This window comes from Henckelia pumila, chromosome 4, assembly GCF_033568475.1.
Source record: "Henckelia pumila isolate YLH828 chromosome 4, ASM3356847v2, whole genome shotgun sequence".
NCBI lineage: Eukaryota > Viridiplantae > Streptophyta > Magnoliopsida > Lamiales > Gesneriaceae > Henckelia > Henckelia pumila.
In genome coordinates this window covers 229867750-229881395 of record NC_133123.1, presented here as the reverse complement: position 1 = coordinate 229881395, position 13646 = coordinate 229867750, and the positions used below count along the sequence as shown (strand labels likewise).

Below are 13646 nucleotides of genomic sequence, written 5' to 3'. Positions count from 1 at the left end.
TAATTGGAGTTTGATAGGTGATCAAATTACATGGATATTCATGACCATTCTAAATGGGAGCAGATTTATCGGAGACCTGAATGATACACAATTGATTATGATTCCAAAGAAGAAAGATCCAAGCTGGTTGGTTTTTTATTTTCGACCAATCAGCTATGTAATGTGTTAGCCAAGATTGTGGCAAACTGATAAGTGTAATTTTTGCACTTATATTCTATATAATGTAACTTGACTTTTGTATTTGTCGAGCAATGTTATGACCGAAATAAAAATATGCAAAAAATGAAAAAATCCAAACACAAGGGCTCACCAGTGCCTGATGCTATGATGTATCGACGAAAAATAAATTTCGGCGATCGGAGCCCTAGCGCCGAAAAAATGGTGCTAGGTGTTTCAATATTTTTGGAAACTTTTCATGTGGGTTTAAAAGAAAAATTATATCAGCTGGTGGGGTATTTTTTGAAGGTTGGTAGCAGGAGAGGAGGAATGAAAACTGTTTGAAGTGCACAAAAACAAGAGAACTTGTTACGAAGACGGAATACAATGGCATCCAGGGACGAAGAAGCTTATTCTAACTTCTTTCTTGTTCTTCTTTTATTCAACATGTTTACTTTGATGGATTGTGTCAAGAAAATGTTTAGTTTTATCGTTAAACTCATGAACTAATTTTTAGTCTAACACTAGTAGAAAAGTCTCAAAAGACTTCGGTTATTAATTGAAGTTGTAGATAGATAATTACCAAAGTAGTGTCACGTGAAGTAATAGGTACTATTTTTACTTCGCGTTATAACCAAAGTCGAAGCCTTGAAATTACCAAAGTCTTTGGTCGGTTCATGGAGCCAAAACCGGTTCAAAATTGAGCCGATGCCGAAGTAAAAAACATATATTTTACTTCGGCAATTTCATTAATTAACGAAGTAAAAGAAGTCTTTTACTTCGTTAATTTCATAAATTCTCAAAGTAAAACATATGATTGTACTTCATCGATTAATGAAATTGCCGAAGTAAAAGATACGCTTATATTTCGGCAATGAGAGTAATTGATGAAGTACAAGAAAGTCTTTTACTTCGACAATTTCACTAATCGCCGAAGTACAAGACATTATTTTGCTTCGTCGATTAGTGAAATTGCCGAAGTAATAGATAACATAACTTCACAGGCTATGTATTGTTGTAAAGTAATTAGTTCTAATGACTTTGTTGCTACGATTTTATGGTAACTTCACCATTTAATTTTAGTGAAGTACCATATGTTCCACTACATTAAAATTTAGATACAATAATGACATTATAAAAATATTTTTGAAACTTAAAATATACCAATAAAGTTCATAAATTATCCATCTCAAAACAACGAACATCCATAAATCCACAAGCATATCTACCAAAATTATCCAAAATTATGCATGTATCCACAAGTATTTCCACAAAACTAAAATTGTATCTATTTAGACAAAATGAATTATTATTCCAACGTGCATGACACACTTAGGCACCTACATAGGAGTCGACGAATTCACTTCATTCACTTTTAACTTTATCAAATTGATCTTGGATCTTGGTTTAATATTGATTCTTGATGGATCCTGCAAACTAAAATGTACAAAAAGATAATTCAATGTCAATAAGAATGTCATTATCTTCCGAAAACAAGTAAACATGTATTGTTTTTTTGGTGAAGTCACTTGAATGTAAAAAAATTTACGAGACTATAGGCTTGATACATAAGATACATCAAAATCCATAAAAACTAAAGATACAAGTCAATAAAGTAAATAAATTAGGTGAGACAGAAACAACCAACCTTGTCCACAGTGCGGGTTCATTATCACAACGAACAAATAGATATCGACAAACCTTAAATTTGACACAGCTTTCTCATACGTACTAGCATGATTATGTCCAAATTCAAAATGTCCATTGATTATTCGGAAGATAAGAGAGAATAGGCACCAGAAGTGGAAAAGCTCAATTTTAATACCTTAAAGATTTTTCGTCTTGCACTCATCATGAATCAAGATGTAATCATGCAATTGATATTCACTTGTAGTTCCTAAACAAGTATATAATTTTTTTAAGAGTTTAATAACCCTACCTAAATATCAAAATCACCAAATAAAACATCAAGGTATCGAGAGAGCTTACACTCATATGTAGTTCACATCTTGAGGAATCATGTGATTCTTTCCATGGGTCCATCACCACCTATTACAATTTACAGCAAAACGCTCAATACTTAACACACGTTGATAAAAGAACAATCTTTTCTAAAACTTAAGTGATTCTGCACCGCATTCTGTGGTTACACACAAGTATACACTGGGCAAATCAACCTCCAAATGGTAAAGAATCAAGAAAAAAAAACCTTGCAGAAGTTGGTAAAAAAGTAGAAGGTAATAATAAGAAAAATGAACATTTGACACACACACACACTGTAAATTTGATAGAATTTCCTTTGCAGGTGATTGTGCATCAGAAATGCTGTGGTAGATGGAATGCCAGCCCTTCAAATTTCACAAAAGTTGCCACAGACGAGTACACATGTACAAGATCCTGAAGGTCTAAATATATGTTTCCCTTCCATACTCATTTTTACCAAAAAAAGATACAGGCAACTTCCCAATTGCCAACTGTACCTCCCCTGCATTTTAGTGTATCAGATAAGCAAATTGTATGCCGGCAAGCTAGTGACCTTTTCTATACACGACATTGGAAAGAGCTTGTGTGCGAGGCTTAGCACGCATGATTGTTTCATCGCTGTCTAATCAATTCTAAAAGTCTCTAGGGGTTTTTCCTAACCACTGATGATGACTCTTCTTCCATCTCCACAGTTTTCCACCATGTCCAACAAGTGCTAATTTCTTCATTGACAACTGACCCATGGGAACCATCTGCACAAGCCAAAAACATTTGTAGTGAGCTTACCTAAACAAAATGACCAAAAAAAAATTAATATTCACCTGTAGTTCATAAAGTAAATTTTAATTATTAGGGAGGGAGTGAACGTGAAAGGAGACGTTGTTATCATACCTTGCTAATCAAGGATAAACCATTAGCCATAAAGACTTGAAATTTAAAGCCTTCATGAACATATGAGAAAATGGAGACAATTTTACATGCTTGCACTAAAATAAACAAGAAAAAATTATATTTAAATGAAAGAAAAGAAGTTTAAAAAATTATATTTAAGAGATCTAAGCAAGCGCATGAAAAAGTAAAAGATGCTTGAAAATTACTCAAGATACAGCTAGTTAGCACCCCATCAGAAGGCATACACGAGTGACAAAATAACTGGGGGTAGTGGAATGAGAAAAAAAATATAAAAAATGAACAAGAAGCATAAACAAATAGAGAAATAAATAATGGTTGCACTTTTACCTTAACTGTTGAGGAGACAATGCACACGACATCACAAGACTAAGTGAGTTTGACAAGCATCAAGGCTTAGATAAAAATTTCAAAACAAAATAAACACGAGATAATCAGATTTAAATAAAAAAAATAGATAGATAAAACATAAAACTACATATCAAGATCCCATAAAATTTTTATTTATATTGTTCGAAGTCACATCAAAATCGTAGGGTCAAAATCAAATCGCAAAAATAGATGCATTCAATACACCACCAATTGTACATCAAATCATCACTTTTATCCAAACTAGGCAGTAAAATCAAAGGGAAGCAGCAGAGCTACACAATGCATCGTTTTACCGTGAAGAAGTTCCAGACCCACTCAGTGTAGTCTTCTCTACTAATCTTAGGCCCCGTGAAAAATCACGGAATAAGCATACTAGATTCGAGAGATTTAATTATTTAGCATTTGGAATGTATCTAAAACAAGTACCTGGCCATCTTCAGGCAAAGTAACTTTTTGATTATGGATTCAAATGATCCATTTTTCTCCAATATTGCTCGTTGTTTAACAATGTCACCGAAACAAAATAACCTACACTCAAAATCATCCAACCTAAAGAGAGAAAATATCACAAAAATGATGTGGCATAATATGTTAAAAAAGAAGCCAAGCACTGTGAAACCTCACCTTTGGATCAGAAAACTATGAAGCAAAGTAAAGCATCATGTTTCCATAGCCTGACATATATTTATGGGAATTTTATCCAAATTTGGTAATAAATTTGGACATTGATAAGTATACACGACAAATTTTAAATACAAAGTTATCATGGTAGCGACACTAGCTCACACTAGTTGAGCCAAGACCCTTGGCAACAGGAAGATCACCAAAGTCTAGATTTGCATATCAATAGAAACTGAAAAATAAGAGGAATGACTATAAAAAAGGAAGATCGGAGATAATCCTTTCACAAGTTAGTCTATTTATCAAATAAAATAAAATCATAGCATAGATGGGTAAAAAAGAACACCTTTAATGTCAAATAAAGGCTAACAATGTGCGAAGTCAAGTCAATCTGCACCAAAAATAGAATCTCGTCACTTAAATTATGAGAAAAACAAAAAACAGATTTGGGAATAAACATATCATTCTCCTGAAATTCTACAAAAAAACTGTTTCAGAGAAGAGAGCGTCAATATAATCAAAGCATAATCAACATAGGAAAGAATAATGAAAAAATCGAAAGTCAATAAAATCAAAGCATAATCAACAGAGGAAAAGAATAATGAAAAAATCGAAACAACTCAAACAAGATATCAATCGAGATTTTACTTGACGCTCAGCCTGGAAGATCTAGCTCACCAAATCTATAACGAATCCCTAAAACTTACTAGCTTTATCCACCCTCTTGGAGCCAGAGAACCCTTTAATGAGCTTAGTGCACAGAACCACAACAGCTTTGTGACTCGATCTCACCATGCTCTGATTGGAAAACAAAGAAAGCATAAACGAACAATACTCACGGGCTCATAGCAAAATTCACACAAAATCTGACACAAAATCCAAAAGAATCAAGCCATTATAATTTCCAAAAAAATTTCCTTATATCTTTGAATAACATTGCCTCTGTTCTTCGCCGAGAGCTCCAAATCGGCCTGGGTTATTGCAGGAGTAACATTTTTGCTCTTCATCAAAATATATTGATATATGAACTGGACCATGTCATCTCCCACCTCCAAAGACATCGTAGCTCAAAAAATAGTACAGGGTTTGAATGAAACCTTTAGTCGATGAAAGACGGCTAACGAAGTAGACGAAATAGCAAGGAAGAATGTTGCACAATTTTGTTTGCGACAGGGCTTGATTCACACTGTTCTTGAGATCCAAAACTCGATCCAGGCCATAACCAAGGTCCTGAGGCACTGATGTATCATCTAGGGTGGTCGCTGTGCAGTTTCCACCGATGTAGGAGCGGCGATGGTAGTAGATTTGTGCAGGAACGAGAGCGACGGGAAAAGGGGGCTGCGTTTCTTACTTAAAAAAAACAACCCTAAAGAAGATGGCAGAGCAAGAGAGAAGAAGCAAAAAAAAGACGTGAATAAAACCGAGATTCTAACATATCATTATATTACTTCACCAAATATAAATTAAAAAATTTTATTTTCATTTTTTACTTCATCAAATTTGATTCGACGAAGTAAAAACTCACTTAAATATTTAGTGAAGCCCGTTTTTTTAAATCGATGAAGTCTAAAGTGGATTTTACTTCGTTAATTTTATAACCGAAGTAAATAACTATGTATTACTTCGGTAATAGTGATTGCCGAAGTAAAAACTAGCGAAGTAAAAAGCAGAAATTCTACTAGTGTAAATGAAAGGCAGATCTTAAATTGAATCCATGATTTTGATATTTTGATTTATATATTCGAATTTTGTAACGTAGTTTATTTGTTTTTTTTTCCTTTTAATGCTTTAAATTTACTGAACATAAATTGATTTATCGTTTAAAATCTCACTAGGAAAATGAGATTTTTTATACGAGATAGGAAAACATATCGTTGGTGTTTATATTATTGAGAAGACATATAACTTTATGGAAACTATTAGAAGAATTGTTGTGTAATTTAACGGATTTAATATTCAAACTTTCATAGAAATATTGAGTTTAATATTAGAGATGAACTTCTACATATCACTTAGGAAAGATTAGAAAATTATATGGATTCTTGGTTAATAAATTAGACGAATTTATAATTAAAAAATCAATAGAGATTAATATTTGTGAATAGTCAAGTGAATTCGAACCTCTAGAATTTTTATCTCATTTATTAATTGTTTTGCTAACTCATTGTTATTTAATTTTAGTTATCTCAATTTTTAGTTAATTAGCATCAACTCAATATAATAGCCCTGAATAAGATTGAATTTTATTAGTTTCAAATATTTAATCTAAAATCATCTGATTCATTCTCAGTGGGATCAATTTGTAGTTAATTTCTATATAAACTTGTCATCATGAGCTTGCGAATGAAAAATACCACAACATTAAAGCGATGGAAAATTGTATCAAGAGTTGCCTTAATGAAATCATTGACCAAGAGAAAAAAGTGCATTTATTCCAGGCATGCTGATTGCAAATAATATCTTGGTGGCTTTCAAGTGCCTTCACACCATAAGAAGCAAGAAAAATGGAAGTCAAGCATAATGGTATTGAAACTAGACATGAGTAAAGCTTTTGATATGGTTGAATGAAATTTTTTGTATGTTGTTATGGGTAGAATGGGCTGATCAGACAAAAAAATTGTTAGAGTTTGGGATTTCCCGAGTATGTTCAGTCGCATGAGGCCTATCTGGGACTCCCAGCTTTTGTGGGAAGAAGTCAAAAGAATTCTCATAAAAACAGTAGCACAAGAAATTCCGGGATACACAATGAGCATGTTTAGACTCCCAACTATTTTGTGTAAGCAATGATTACCAATCATTGGTGGGGTGAGCTAAAAAGAAAAAGCAAGTTCATTATAAAAATAAATGGAGCCTATTGTGACCATCAAAATCAAATGGGGGAATTGAGCTTTCAAAACTGAATGTATTCTAGATTTAAAGTAAACTAATAATCATCGAATTCTGTGTGCTACGGTTTCAAAGTGCAATATTTTATTGGATTTGAAAATTCTTTTCATTGATGGAATTTAGAGACAATGAGATTTACAAGTATGCCTTCTGAGTCTTCTCGAAGATTTTCAATGACTTAATGTGTAGTTACCCAACCCGGATCAACTACTACTAAACTTGATTGAGCATGTAATTTACTTAACAAATGGTAAAAAGAATTTAACAGCGGAAATAATATCTCAACAATACAAAACAAGTCGGCAGAATACAACCAACACTAAAAACCCAAGTAAAATACTATGTTATATAACTATATCAAAAACTGTATCAAATCCCTAGAACTAAGGGAACTCACAGAAACCACTGCTCTAGTATTAAACCCTGTCTCGATTCGTCTACGTCGTCTAGTCTGAGACATGCCCCGTCGATTAGGGTGTCCAACAATAAAATAAAGGACGTGAGCGACTACGCTCAGTACAAAAGCACAAGTATACAGATTCAAATGATGCATGCAGATGACTGGGTACTGGGTATATCTGAGTAACTGCTCATTCATGGAACCATCGAGTATATAGTATCATCTGGGGTCAACTTCGCTGGGTACATCCACACACTCGTACTAATCATCGTAGCGTTAGTCTCTGTCATCACGGCGTCTTTCGGTGATAGATAATATAATCAATAAATATAGGGCTGAGTGGCCCTACTACAAAGGCTTATCTCGAAAGAGAAACAAGTCCAACATGATATGCACATGTAGCGTAATATATTAAAGCAGTAAAACATATATCATGGCACATAAATACAACATATAAGCATGTATATGTGCTGGCTATCCCAGTCAGTACTTACGTACCTCAATAAGACAGTTCTAGAAGCACTACTCTAGGTTCCAAGCTTACAAGCCAATATTAACCATATCACTATTACTGGTCTAAAAGCCTAAACTAAGCTAATAAATACTCCTTAGTTCTAATAGGGATCTCAAGTTATACATGCTTCCGTCGTTAGTCCTTTGCTGCCGAAGCCCTAACTCCTGACCACATCTCCGCTACGACTTCCGGAATGCCTCGCCAACTCCCCGACTCAACCTAGGGGATAGAGAACGACCCAACAACCAAGGAATAGAGGAAAGATTTGGTGACTTGGAAATTGAAATGAGCTCTCGGATGCCCATTTATAGGAAGAGATCGGACGATCATATCCATACTTTGAACGATCCGATCTCGCATGCAGACCACGTTCCATGCAGCTCTGATCGGACGATCCAATCGCCTCTTTCTGATTGCATGCATGCATAGACGTGTCCAAACATTGTTGACACCTCACTGGATGCATGGCCTAATTGAGATAGGACAATCCAATCTTGCATTCGGAGCTTCCGAACTCTTAGCTTCATCCAATCTACATTGTTGCATCCGATCTGTCCGGACCTTCCAATCTTGGCTAGGCTTGAGTTTGGATCATCCGAACTCCCGGAGTCAACTTTGGCCTAACAACCATTTTTAGACATTCTGGATCTGATTTCTTGGTCTGTTTGATCATATCAAAGTATCTGATTCATGTTTTAACTTATCTAAACATGATTAGACCATTTAAACACATAAATTAGGATACGTGTTACTACATTCTCCCCATCGTAAGAAATTTCGCTCGAAATTAGGCCCGATAAAAATAACAGATAAAAATAACACAAAATGTTCTTTATTACAACTGAACAATACAAGGTTCAACACCAATCCAACAGAAAAATAAAAATCTCAAAACAACTCTGGATGCTCTGCACGCATCCGGCTCTCAATCTCTCAATTTGCTTCCTCGGTACCTCTGAACTGCCACTGTACCATGACTAACGGTATGCGCTTATTACGAAGTACCTTCTCCTTTTTGTAAACAATCTTGAGGTGTCTCTCCATGTAAGACAAATCCTGTTCTAACTGAACCTCTATCGGATGTTACATATGAGACTCATCCGCAACATACTGCCTCAGCAAAGATACATAGAAAACATTATGGATACCAAAACGGTGAGGAGACAAGGCCAGAAGATAAGCCACATCTCCGACTTTCTCGAGAATCTCAAATGGCCCTATGAATCTCGGTGATAACTTACCTTTCAAATCAAACCTCATCACCTTTCGAAAAGGTGAAACCTTCAGAAAAACATGCTCTCCAGGTTGGAATTGTAAAGCTCTACACTGCGTATTAGCCTAACTAGTCTGTCGATCCTACACAACTGTGACTTGACGCTCGCCCACTTTATCCTAAAACAATGGTGTACGACAACTTCGTCCATATAAAGCCTGAAAATATGTCATCCCAATATTGCGATGGTAGCTATTATTATACGCAAACTCAACCAAGGCCAAATGCTCCTGCCAAGCTGGCATAAAACCCATTACAGAAGCCCTAACCATGTCCTCGAGAGTACGAATAGTCCTCTCTAACTGATCATTGGTCTCGGGATGATAGCCAGTACTCAAACACAAATTAGTGCCCAAATTCCGCTGGAAACTACCCCAAAATCTGTAAGTAAACCTCAGATCTCTATCACTGAGGATACTCAACAGAATCACATGCAACCAAAAAATCTCTTGCACGTACAGTCGAATGCTCCTACTTCCACTCGGAAATCTTTAAACTCTGAAGTAATCCTCTAGGTCATCGAAACTCTGACTTGACCTGCTGACAGACTAGGCATCGCGATAAAAACTAATAAACACTGCGCTCCATGCCCTTCTACCAGAATCTTGTTCGCAGATCCTTGTACATCTTTATACTGCCTAGGTGTACACTAAATCTACTGTGATGAGCCTGCGACAAAATCTTGTCTCTCAATGTGGAATAATCCAGAACTACCACAAGATCAGAAAGACACAACAACCCATTTGCCTCAAGATGAAATCCAGAAGTATTGTCTCTCTGAGCCAACCGAGAAAGTTTCTGAGTCTTCAGATCTGAATACTATGCCTCTCTGATATGCGTAAACAAAGCTGGTTCCGAAAGCATAGAAGAAACTTGGATCCCCTGTTGTTCCTTCTTATGGCGAAATGTAAATCCTAAAGAACAACATTCCTATACCACTCGAGAAATTTCACAGGTACAAATAGAACTCGCGTACACCTTGCAACTAAGAGCATCAGCAACTGGATTCGAAGAACCTGAATGATACTTGATCTCGCAGTTGTAATCTTTCAACAAATCCATCCATCTACGCAGCCTCATGTTCAAATCAGCCCGAGTGAACAAATACTTCAAACTCTTGTGGTCGGAGAAGATCTCAAACCGCTCACTTTACAAGTAATGACGTCAAATCTTAAGAGAAAATACAATGGTTACAAGCTCTAAATCACGTACGGGATAATTCTTCTCATGCATATTCAGCTGACTGTAGGCATAGGCAATCACTCGCACATTTTGAGTCAATATGCATCATAAACCCTAAAGAGAAGCATTGGTATAGACCACAAAATTACCGGATCCTAACGGCAAAGCTAACACTGGAGTTGTCATCAAACGACGTCGCAACTCGTGGAAACACTCCTCACATTCCTCAGACCACATGAAAGAAACATCTTTCTTTGTCAGCTGAGTCAAAGGTCTGACTATCTGAGAGAAAATTTCAATGAAGTGACGGTAGTATCCTGCTAAGCCCAAGAAACTACGGATCTCAGAAGCTATCGTCGGACGTGACCAATCAAGATTGCTTCTATCTTATTAGGATCAACAAAAAACCCATCCCGGGAGATCACACGACCAAGGAAAACAACTCGGTCAATCCAAAAATCACACTTGCTAAGTTTCTTATAAATCTGTTTGTCTCTCAAGATCTGTAGAACTGTGCAAAGATGATAGGCATGCTCCTCCACACTGTGAGAATAAACCAAAATGTCATCGATGAACACTACTACAAATTTATCCAAGAAATCTCGGAATACCATGTTCATCAAATCCATAAAGACAGCAGGCACATTAGTCAAACCAAATGGCATCACTAGGAACTCATAATGACCATACCGAGTAAGAAAGGTTGTCTTCGGAATATCTACGTCTCTGACTCGCAACTTATGATATCCAGATCTCATATCAATCTTCATATACACAGAAGTCCTCTGAAGATGATCAAACACATCATCTATGCACGGTAGAGGATACTTATTCCTGACGGTCACCTGATTCAACTGCTTGTAATCAATGCAAAGGCGCATCGAACCGTCTTTCTTCTTGACAAATAGAATTGGAGCCCCTAAAGGTGAAACAATCGGACGGATATATCCCTTATCAAGAAGATTCTGCAACTGTTGTTTCAACTCTCTTATCTCTGATGGTGCCATACGATAAGGTTCTTGGGAAATCGGTGCTATCCCTGACAACAAATCTATCTCAAACTCTACCACATGGACATGAGGTAATCCTGGAATCTCATCAGTAAATACATCCAGAAACTCTCAGATCACTAGTATATCCTAAATATCCGGACCCTCAATGGATGCATCAATGGCATTAATAAGGTAGCCTTCCCCGCCAGACTCTAAAGCACGACAGGATTTTAGAGTAGATAAAATCAACATCGGGACTTGCGATCCCTCACCATAGAAATACCATGCATCACCCTCTTTCAGGCAGAACTGAACAAGCTTCTGGTAGCAATCCATGGTAGCTCGATAGGTATACAGAAGGTCAATCCCGATGATGTAGTCAAAATCATCCATTGATAAAACCATCAGATTATCACACAACTGATGTCCCACAAACCCCAAGGTACATCCTACTACTAGATTCTTAGCTAGAACTTCCTGACACATCGGAGTCGAGACAGCTAAAATAATGTCTAAAGAAATATAAGGCAATCTATACTTCTTAACAAATCAAGCCGGCAGGAATACCGCACAAGCTAAAAGGGTATGAAATCATGCACTCACTATCAACATGAGCCTGCTTCTGGTTGAGTACAAAAACTTGCGCCTGAACACGTGGGCGTAATGTGGACGGACCAAGAGATGAAGCCTGTGGATGCTGCTGCACTGTAGCCTAGGAACCAATACCAGATCAACTACGGTTAGGACATCCCTCTTCAAATGGCCCAACTCTCCTCAAAGGAAACATGCTCCAGTAGCACGACGACACTGATCATACGGGTGCTTCTTCTCGCAATTCTCACATCTACCTTCCTTCTTCTACTTACCGAAATGATGGACACCACCAGAGCCAAAAAAAGATGAAGTAGTGCTCTGCTTCTTGAAGGACTGGGAACGTGGACCCAAAGAACTCATAGGTCGGGAAGACTAGAATGTCTTGATACTGATCTTCGCTTGTGGACAACGGTTCACCAAACCCTCATAGAAAGTGGGATCATCACAGACAGTGACCCTATCAAAAATTTCCTGGTTCAACCCCTGCAGAAAGTGATCGTACTTTGCCTCTGAACTTGCGCCAACGTGAGGACAATAGGGTAGAATATCAATAAACTTCTGCTGATATTCCTCAATAGACGTGGATCTCTGCTTCAGATTAAGCATTTCAATCACCTTCGCCTGACGAAGGGCTAGAGGAAAGTGCAACTGTCTGAACAATCTATAGAAATTGGCCCACCTGACATGACCATGCTCCTAAATTAACTGTGCAGATGCGGATCTCCACCACTTACGAGCACGGCCCTCCAAAAAGAAAGTTACGGCCTCCATCTTCTGATTTCTGAACAGTCAAAGGCATGGAAATAGCTCTCTATATGCTTAAGACATCCCTCAACTACCTCATGAGTCTTACCTCCTACTAAGGGCTTAGGCCCTATCTGCACAAATCGATGAAACTCAAACCGGCATTTACCCTCTTGATGATGGCGGTGTGCATGGTGACGTCTCTGAGCATTGTCGTCGTCATCCCAATGACCATCACTACCCTGACTCTCATAGTCTCGATCAGTCATCTGAAATAATTAATGCTCATCAAAACCCAAAGAACCAAATATAAATCCCAAAGATATCCTATGCATGTTCTGATACCATAAAATATAGTGACCCAACCCGGATCACCTAATACTAAACTTGATTAAGCATGCAATTTACTTAACAAATGGTAAACATAATTTAACCACGGAAATAATATCTCCACAATACAAAACAAGTCGGCAGAATACAATCGACACTAAAAACCCAAGTAAAATACTATGTTACACAACCATATCAAAAACTTTATCAAATCCCTAGAACTAAGGGAACTCACATGCATGCGGAAATAATCAAAATTAAAACTTTGAAACATGTTTTAAAAACTCTAATAAAGTATCTTAAAATAATAATAACTCTTCCATGCGACGGTCACGGGGCCACTGCTATGCTTGCTCATACATCCTCGCCATCGGTAGGAGCTACAAATGAATCATCGTACTCACCTGCACCATATAAGCATAGTGAGCCTAGAGGCTCAACATGTCTAATCCTTTATAACAAGGGTTAAAATAATACATCACATAATCATACTAATACATATAACTTACGTGGACATGCATGCATGATCTTAAAATAATGCATCATAAAAATTATTCATCATCAGTCGTACATACATCATAGCTAATCGTACATAACATAATTGAGCATGTCATCATCATAAAAACTGAATATGGTCATATCCATGAATGTGACTAATAACTGTGCCGACTGATCAGTCTAAAAACCATC

At 36.9% G+C, this 13646-nt stretch overlaps 1 long non-coding RNA gene across 1 annotated transcript; it reads right to left on the bottom strand.

The window, feature by feature from the left end:
- Positions 1–1930: 1930 nt before the first annotated feature.
- LOC140867831 (uncharacterized) lies at positions 1931–2772 on the bottom strand. Its single transcript, XR_012145281.1, has 3 exons — positions 2693–2772; positions 2146–2205; positions 1931–2053 (listed from the first exon to the last, which is right to left on the bottom strand). It is a non-coding gene; the product is annotated as an uncharacterized lncRNA (long non-coding RNA).
- Between the last annotated feature and the right edge of the window lie 10874 nt (positions 2773–13646).